An 8,798-nucleotide genomic window follows, 5' to 3' on the forward strand; every position below is an offset into this window, starting at 1 on the left:
GGCAGTAAGGGGGTCTGGGGGGGCACAGCAGGGTGGCAGGGGTGCATTTTTGGGGGGCAGCAAGCTGGTAGAAGCATGGGGGTGGTGGAAGTGCTGTTCAGCCACACACTTGGCAGACAGGAAGCATCAGAGTGGGGGGAGGGGAGAAGGTAGGTGGTAGTGTCCCTTGGGCCTGGGCAGGACTAGCTGGGTATAAGCGGGATGTCAATGTCATGGCATGGTGGGTCAGGCACTAAAGCAAAGGCCTGGCTTTGCTGGGCTTGGTGCATGTCTACAGGGCGGGACCAGTGATAGCAGAAGCAGCAGGGACCCAGGGTAGCAGCGGAGAGGCAATGGTGGTTGTAAGTGGGGGCGCAGTGGACGGGGGTGCAGCGCGGTAGGAGCAACTCATGTTGTGGGGGCAGCCTGGTGGTACCAGGGCGGGGAAGGTGGAGTAGGACTCGTGGGGCAGCAGCAGCTGGCAACAGGGGTAGGGAATCAGGAAGGCTCCAGAGTGGGGTGCAGGGGTAGCATTAGGTGGTAGCTGCAGGGAGGGGGGCTGGAACAGCATGGGGGCAGCGTGGCAGGTGGGGCAGGTATGCAAGTCAACAGGGCAGGGCTGCATAGGGCTGGGCTATGAAGACCAGCAGCAATGGGACACAGGGCAGCAGCAGGGCATAGGATAAGAGTGGGACACAGGGTGGCAGCAGATCAGAAGCAGGGTGGCGGTAAGGGGGCAATGACAGTGAGGGCAGGGGATTGGTGGTGGGGGTGTGGGGCACCCGGCAGGATAGAGGTGCGGGGAGAGCACAGAGGGATGATAGCAGCAATGTGGTGGGGCAGCAGGACAGTAATGAGCATGGTGGTGGGCGGGGTGGGACATTGTGGCTGCACAGGTGCATTTGGGGTGGCAGGCGGGTGGTGGCGTTGGGAGAAGGGGACATGGAACCAACTGGGAGGCAGCGGCACAGCAACTGCACAGGAAGGGCATGAAGGGCGGGGTAGGGCCTTAATGCATGTCAGTGGGGACTGGACAGTGAAGGTCAGCAGTGGCCTGGGGCACAGGGCAGAAGCTTAGCTACAGCAGCGGTGGTAAGGTGGAGAGTATGAGGGATGTGCTGCGGATGGCAGGGTCACGAGGCGGGGGCACCAGGAAGTAGCAGCATTGGGAGAAGTCTGGGATGAGTGGGGCGGCAGCAACAGGTCAATGGGGAGGGAATCTGGAGGCACTGGAGCAGGGATGGGGGGCCGACAGGCGGTAGCATTTCGGGGGTGTTTGGTGGGATCAGCAGGGCAAGAGCATCAGGTTAATAGCTGTGTGGGCAGGACAGGAGCTCTGCACAGCTGCGGCAGCAAGGGGAGTATGCAGTGAAGAAAAGGCAGTGGGGGGCAGTGAGACAGCAGTGACTTGAGGAAGGCAGTGACTTAAGGAAGTGCAGTTGGATGGCAGCAGACGTGGAGGTGAAGCAGGGAGGGATTGGCCCGGATGTGGTTGGGAGGGACCAGCGGGGCAGCAGCTGCCTGGCAATGACATGGCACGGCTTGGGTGCAGGGCGGGGCGGTGGAGATGGGCAGGAGCAGCAGGGTGACCACAGTAGCAGAGGTGGTGCTGTTGGAAACACAGGCAGCAGGCCAGTAGAAGCACTGGAGAGTGGCGCAGCAGGGTAGCAGAGTCCTGGGGGTGCACAAGGGAGTGGTAGGGGCACTGGGGGTGACAGAGCAGGGTATCAGTTGCAACACTCAGGGCAGCAGGTCAACTATGGCGAGGGTTAGCTGTTGTGGGACTGAGGGGCACTGCTGCGGAGTAGCAGGGTGGAGGGTGGCAGTGTTGGTGGCAGCGGTCGGTCAGCAATGGGGAGTGGAAGGGACAGTGGCAGGTGTGTGGGACACAGCAGGGTGGCAGTTGGGGCATGGCACAGTGGGGTGGCCATGGCACGGGGTGTGGGGACCAGCCAGGCAGCAGAAGCACAGATGGGGGGCAGTGATTTGGTAGCGGCACTATCAAATGCTTTTTCTGCATCTGTTGAGATGGTCCTATGATGTTGATCCTTCGTTTTCTGAATGCGAAACATCAGTTTGATTTGTGGATAATGAACTGCTGTTGCATCCCTGACATTAAATCTTACTGGATCGTACCTCTTCCTGTATTATAGGATTCGGTTTGCTGATATTTGGGTGCGGATTTTTATGTCTATGTTCATCACAGATACTAGTCTCTCATTTTCTTGGGGCCCCTTGGGAGGTTTCCATAAGGGCCTCACTGGCCTCACAAAATGAGGTGGGGGATATTCTTTCCTCTTGATTTTCTGGCAGTTTGAGAAGGCTTGGTATTCATTTTTTTTTTTCCTGTGGATGATTTGTAGAATTCACCAGTGAAACCATGGGGTCCTGGACTTTTGCTTGTTGGAAGTTTTTGATTTCTTATTTAATCTCCCTACTGGTCATTGGTCTGTTCAGATTTCTGTTTCTTCAGGATTCAGTCTTGGCAGGTTGTATGTTTCTGGGACTGTATCCTTTTCTTTTGGATTATCCAGCTTGTCGGGGTATACTTGTTCATAGGACGTTCTTATGAGCCTTTGCATATCTATGGTATCAGGGAACATATCTTTCATTTCTGATGATGAGTTCTCTTTCTTTTCTGTTAGCTTGAGTCTGGCTGAGACTCTGTCAGCTTTGTTCTTTTCAAAGAACCAGCTCTTTGTTGATCTGTTCTTGTTGTTTTATGTTTTATTTTTTTTATCTTTCTGTTGTCTTTTTAGTCTGTATTTCACTTATTTCAGTTCTGATGTGTTCCTTCCTTTGTTCTACTAACTTTGGAGTTCATTTGTTCTTTTTATGTCTCCTTGAGGAACCAAGTTATGTTCTTTATTTGAGATGTTTCTTGTTTCTTGAGTTAGGCCTGTATTACTATAAACTTCCTTCTTAGAACCACTTTTTTTTTTTTAAAGTTAGCTCTAAGGGGTGCCTGTGTGGCTCATTCTGTTAGGCATTGGACTTTGGCTCAGGTCGTGAATTTAGGGTCCTGGAATTGAGCGCTGCATCAGCTCTCTGGTCAGTATGGGGAACCACTTTTTCCCTCTTCTACTGCCTGCTGCTCCTTCCACTTTGTTCAGGCTCTCTCTCTCTCTCTCTCCCTCTGTGTCAAATAAATAAATGACATCTTCAAAAACTTAAAGTGATCTCTATGCCCAGTGTGGGGTTGAAACTCAAAACCACAAGATCAAGAGTAACAGCGCTCCACTGACTAATCGGGTGCCGCATTTTAGAACCCGTTTTACTGCATTCCATAACTTTTGTTTGACTGTATTATTTTTTCATTTGCCTCAAAGTATTTATGTGTTCCTATTTCAGTTTGCCCATGAACTCAATTGGTTGTTCAGTGGCATGTTGTTTAGTCTCTGTGTTTATGAATTTCCAGTTTTCTTCTTGTAATTGATTTGTAGTTCTATACCACTGTGTTTGGAAAAGATGGTCGATTTGGTTTCACTCATCATTTGGGAAAATCCTAGGTTTCTGGAGTTTTTGACTTGTCTTGTGGCCTCACATATGACCTGTGGTGGAGAATGTTCTAGGTGCAATTGAGAGGAGTGCATTCCATGTGCTGCTTTTGGATGGAGGGTTCTGTGTGTATCTGTCAAGTCCATCTAAGTAACGGGTTGTCTGAGGGTGATGTTTCCTTTGTGATCTTCTGTCTGGATGGTGTATCATTGAGAGAAGTGTGAGGTATTAACGTTCCCTATGGTATTAGTGCTGATTGCTTCTCTTAGGTCTGTTCATATATGCTCTACATATTTAGTTGCTCCACTGCTGGGTGGGTAAATATTTATAAATATTGCATCATTTTACTGCATTGATTCCATTATCAGGTTCTAGTGCCCTTCATTGACTCTTGTTACAGTGTTTGGATTTTTTCTTTTCCTCCTCCATTGGACTGAAAATCAGAAGATCATCTGTTAGCTCTGCAGTCATGAGCAAGGCACAGCCCTGCTCTAAGTCTGGTTTTCTTTATTTTCCTATGTAAATAAACACAATAAATTCTTCTCCCAGGACCATATCCTGACTCCAATAAGATAGTATGTATAAAAGTGCTTTGTAAACTAGGAGATACTACCCAATAATGAAAATGATTATGCAACCACCAAATGTTCAAGATTAGAATTTTTAAGACATATTTATTTATTGTAGAGACAGAAAGAGATTGCATGCACAAGCATATGCTAGAGAAGGGAGGGTCAGAGGGAAAGAGGGAATCCTCCAACAGCGTACCCGCTGAGTGTGGAGCCTGGTGTGGGGCTCTCTCGCAGAAGGTGGGATCTTGATTTGAGCCCAAATTAAGAGTCAGCTGCTTAACTGACCATGCCACCCAGGTACCCCCAGAATAAGGTTTTTAAAAACATTTTTGAGGGCTTACTCTCATAGGTATCATTCTAAGTGACCTCTATTTCATTCAAATCTAAAAGGTATTATTAAATTAAAAATAGAAGCTGTTTTAAAAGCAAATATTCATAATATCCTCAGAGGTGGGGAAAAAGGCAGAAGAGGTTAAGTAGTGGCACTGGGGTGGTTCAGTTACTGAAGCTTGCCTTTGGCTCAGGACATAATCCCAGGTTCCTGGGATCAAACCCCATTTCAGACTCCCCGCTCAGTGGGGAGTCTTCTTCTCCATCTCCCTCTGTCCCTCCCTCTGCTTATGCCCCCCTTCTCTGTCTCTCAAATAAATAATTAAATTAAAAAGTCAAGTTATTTTCTCAGTGTCATGATAAATATTAGAACTAGATACAGTCATGAGTGTGTGACCCTGAGGAATGTGTTCTTCCATTTGTACCTTTACCAAAAAATACCTAGCCCTCAAAATACCATAGATTAAATTAGTTTCCCCTTTCTCCATACATTGAGTATCGGAAGATGCGACAATTCCAGGACCCTGGCTGGCGGGGTCGGTGGAGTGTGACTCTTGATCTCCAGGTTATGAGTTTGAGTCATGTTGGGGGTAGAGATTACTTAATTGAAAAAAAAAAAAAGATGCTATATTTGGTTTTGTTTTCTTTTTTCCTTTTGACACCTTCACCCATTTCTCCCACCTCCAACCCCAAATTTCTGCCAGCCCCCATCTGTTCTGTCTGTGAGCTCACATTTTTGTTTTTGTTTTGTTTGTTTTAAGGTTCTACATGTAAGTGTTTTCTAGTATTTTTCTTTCTGTCTGGCCTGTTTTACTTAGCATAATGCCTTCAAGGGCCACCATGTTGTAAATTGAAAGATTTCATCCTTTCTTATGGCTGAGTAGGATTCCACTGTGTTTATCGACCACAATTTCTTTATTCATGCATCCACTGATGGCATTTAGGTTGTTTCTTTATTTTCACTGCTGTAAATAATCCTCAGTGTACACAGGGGTGAATATACCTTTGTGAATTAGTGTTTTCATTCCCTTCAGATAAATACTCAGAAAGGGAATTCCTGGCTCCTTTGATTGCTCTATTTCTCATTTTTTTGAGGAACTTTTGTACTGTTTTCCATAGTGCCCGCACCCATTTATACTCCCTGTAATGGTGCACTAGAGTTACCTCTACTCCACATCTTTACCAAAACTTGCTATATCTTCTGTTTTTGATAATGCCCCTTCTGACAGGTGTGAAGTGGTGCCTCATTCTGGTTTGATTTGCATTTCCCTGATGATTAATGATGAGCATCTTTTCATGTTCGTGTAGACCGTCTTTATGTCTTCGTTAGGAGAATGTCTATTTGGAACTTCTCCTGATACACTAGATAACTTGTGGTGTTTTTGTTGTCTTTGGTGCTTTTGGGTGTTTTGTTTTGTTTTGTTGTTGAGTTGCATGAGTTCTTTATATTTTGAATATTAACCCCTTACTGGATAAATAATTTACAAATGTTTTACCTTAGATTACTGTTTTATTTTGTTGATGGTTTCCTTTGTTTGGATATTTTATAGTTTGATGTAGGCCCACACTTTGCTTCTTTGTTTGTTTTTACTTTGGTATCCGCTTAAAAGCACCACTACCAAGAACTTTCTTCAAGGACCTTTCCAAACCCTGTGTTTTCTGCTACAGGTTTTTTTTTTTTTTTAATTTTATTTATTTGACAGAGAGAGAGAGACATCACAAGTAGGCAGAGAGGCAGGCAGAGAGAGAGGGGGGAGGAAGCAGGCTTCCTGCAGAGCAGAGAGCCTGACGTGGGGCTTGATGATCCTAGGACCCTGGGATCACGACCTGAGCCGAAGGCAGAGGCTTTAACCCACTGAGCCACCCAGGCGCCCCTCTGCTACAGGATTTATAGTTCCAGGACTTATATTCAATTGTTTGACCCATTTTGAGTGAATTTTTGTGTATGGTTTAAGAGAATGGTGCAGTTTTGTTCTTTTGCATGTGGCTCTCCAGTGTTCCCAGCATCATTGATGAAAGAAACTGTTTTTCCCCCTTGTTTATTCTTGGCTCCTTTGTCATAAGGTCCTAGACCATAGATGTGTGTGTTTACTTCTGGGATCTCTCCTGTCTTCTGGGGATGTGTGTGTCTGTTGTTATGACAATGCTAGATTGTTTTGATTACTCTAGCCTTGTCATTAGTCTGAAATGAGCAAGCACGATGCCTTTAGTGTGGTTCTTCTTTCTCTAGATTGCTCTGGTATACAGTCTTTTGTGGCATCATACAAATTTTTAGAACCTTTCTTCTCTTTCTGTGAAAAATGTCCTTAGAATTTTGAAAGGAATTGCAATGAAACTGTAGATGGTTTAGGGAAGTATGGACATTTTACCATTATTAATTTTTCTCACCCATGAATATGCGGTGTCTCTTGGTTTATGTGTGTTGCCTTCAGTTTCTTTCCTTACCGTCTTGTCGTTTTCATCATCCAAGATTTTACCTCTTGGTGAAGTATATTCCTGGGTATTTTATTCTTTTTCATGCAACTTCATGTGGGATGATCTTCCTAATTTATTTTCTGATGATTCGTTATTAGCATATAGAAACACAGCAGATTTTGGGGTAGTGTATTGTATCCTGCCCCTTTACTGAATTTAGTCATAGTTTGAACAATTTTTCACTGGCTTCTTTGAGGTTTTCCTTATATTCTATATGATCTGCAAGTAGTGACCATTTTACTTCTTTCTTTCCAGGTTTGATGTCTTCTGATTATCTGCTTGCATAATTGTTCTGCCTTGGATTTTCAATATTGTGTTCAGCAAAAGTGGCAAGGAAAGATCGGCAGTGTTCCTAACTTAGGCGATCTTAGAGGAAATAGAAACAGCTAAAACTTTTCACTATCGGATGTGATGTAATCTGTGTGGTTGTCATATATGGCCTTTTTAAAAAGATTTTATTTATTTATTTGACAGAGAGAGAGAGAGAGATCACAAGTAGGCAGAGAGGCAGAGAGAGGAGGAAGCAGGCACCCTGCTGAGCAGAGAGCCTGATGCGTGACTAGATCCCAGGGCCTTGGGATAATGACTTGAGCTTAAGGCAGAGGCTTTAACCCACTGAGTGACACAGGCACCCCGTATATGGCCTTTTTGGTGTTGAGGTATGTTCCTGGTCTACACACACTGTTGAGAATTTTGATTGCAAACGGATATTAAAGTATGTCAAATGCTTCCCTGCATCTCAAGATGATCACATCCTTTTTATTCTTTATTTTCTTAATGTGCTGTATTGCTTTGATCAATGTGCACCTGTAAACCATCATTGCATACCTGCAAGTTCCCACTTGATCATAGTATATGATTTTCTCAGCATATTGGTGAGCTTGAGTTGCGAGTATTTTGTTGAACATTTTTGCATCTATGGTCATCAGGGATATTGGACTGTAAGACTCTTTTCTTGGGGGGTCCTCATTTATTTTTGCATTAGGGTTATGTTGGCCTCAGCAAATGAGTTTAGAAGCTTTCTCTTCTGGTTTTTGGAAAAATGGGCAAAGGACTGCTATGAATCCTTCCCTGAATGGTAGAATTTACCACGAAATGCATCTGGTTCTGGAAGTTGGTTTTTTGGGAGGGTTTAAATTGCTGATATGATGAATACTGGTGTTTTATGTAAGTATTGAACCACTAAAGATGAAACTGTTTCCACATCTTGGTGGTGGGTTGGATGAAGGGGAATGAGAGTCATGGGGGCCCAGCACTCAGAGGGTCCATCTGCCACTGCAGCTGTGCCATTCCTCTCAGATGCTGGCAGAGGAGGAAGGACATGGCGGAATCACAGCAGAGTGGTGGTGGCGGGGTGTTGAAAATGTGGGGTCCGAGGGGTGATGAGACTGATGCATGGCCCTCCTGTCCCACCCACAGGGTATCAGATCATCTACTGCCTGTCCAACAGCAACTCCAGCATGTTCACCACAGTGGAGATGGGTGCCATGTTGAGGTGATTCATGGCCACTGGGCTGGCCCCAGAGTCAGCGTATATCTTCAGACTGATGACCAAGATGAGGCAGGGCTGGGGGAGACCCTAGAGGCCACCATCATCACCAATGAGAAGCGAGGTAAGGCCAGAGGCCCAGATCCACTTTCCTGGGAACAAGGGGAGGACAGCTGGGCCCAACTGGGAGCCACAGTTTGCTGGGTCCACGGCTTCCTGGGGCAGAGCCTGCAGGGTAGTGTGTCTACACAGCACGATATTTACCAGACTGGCAGGAATGTCCCTGGAGCATAGGTTGTGTAACTGGATCAGGGTGTTTCTGAGTCACCATGTTGGAGAGAGGCTCCCTGAAGCCAGACGCTTTTTCTCTGATGTTCAAAATGATATGACCAGCTGAGCCAGGGGTTCCCAAACACGTTTTCTACCAAGCAATGCGAGGGAGATGTGTCTTCATG

Source organism: Enhydra lutris, unplaced genomic scaffold (assembly GCF_002288905.1).
Source record: "Enhydra lutris kenyoni isolate GAN:26980312 unplaced genomic scaffold, ASM228890v2 scaffoldscaffold115, whole genome shotgun sequence".
Lineage (NCBI taxonomy): Eukaryota > Metazoa > Chordata > Mammalia > Carnivora > Mustelidae > Enhydra > Enhydra lutris.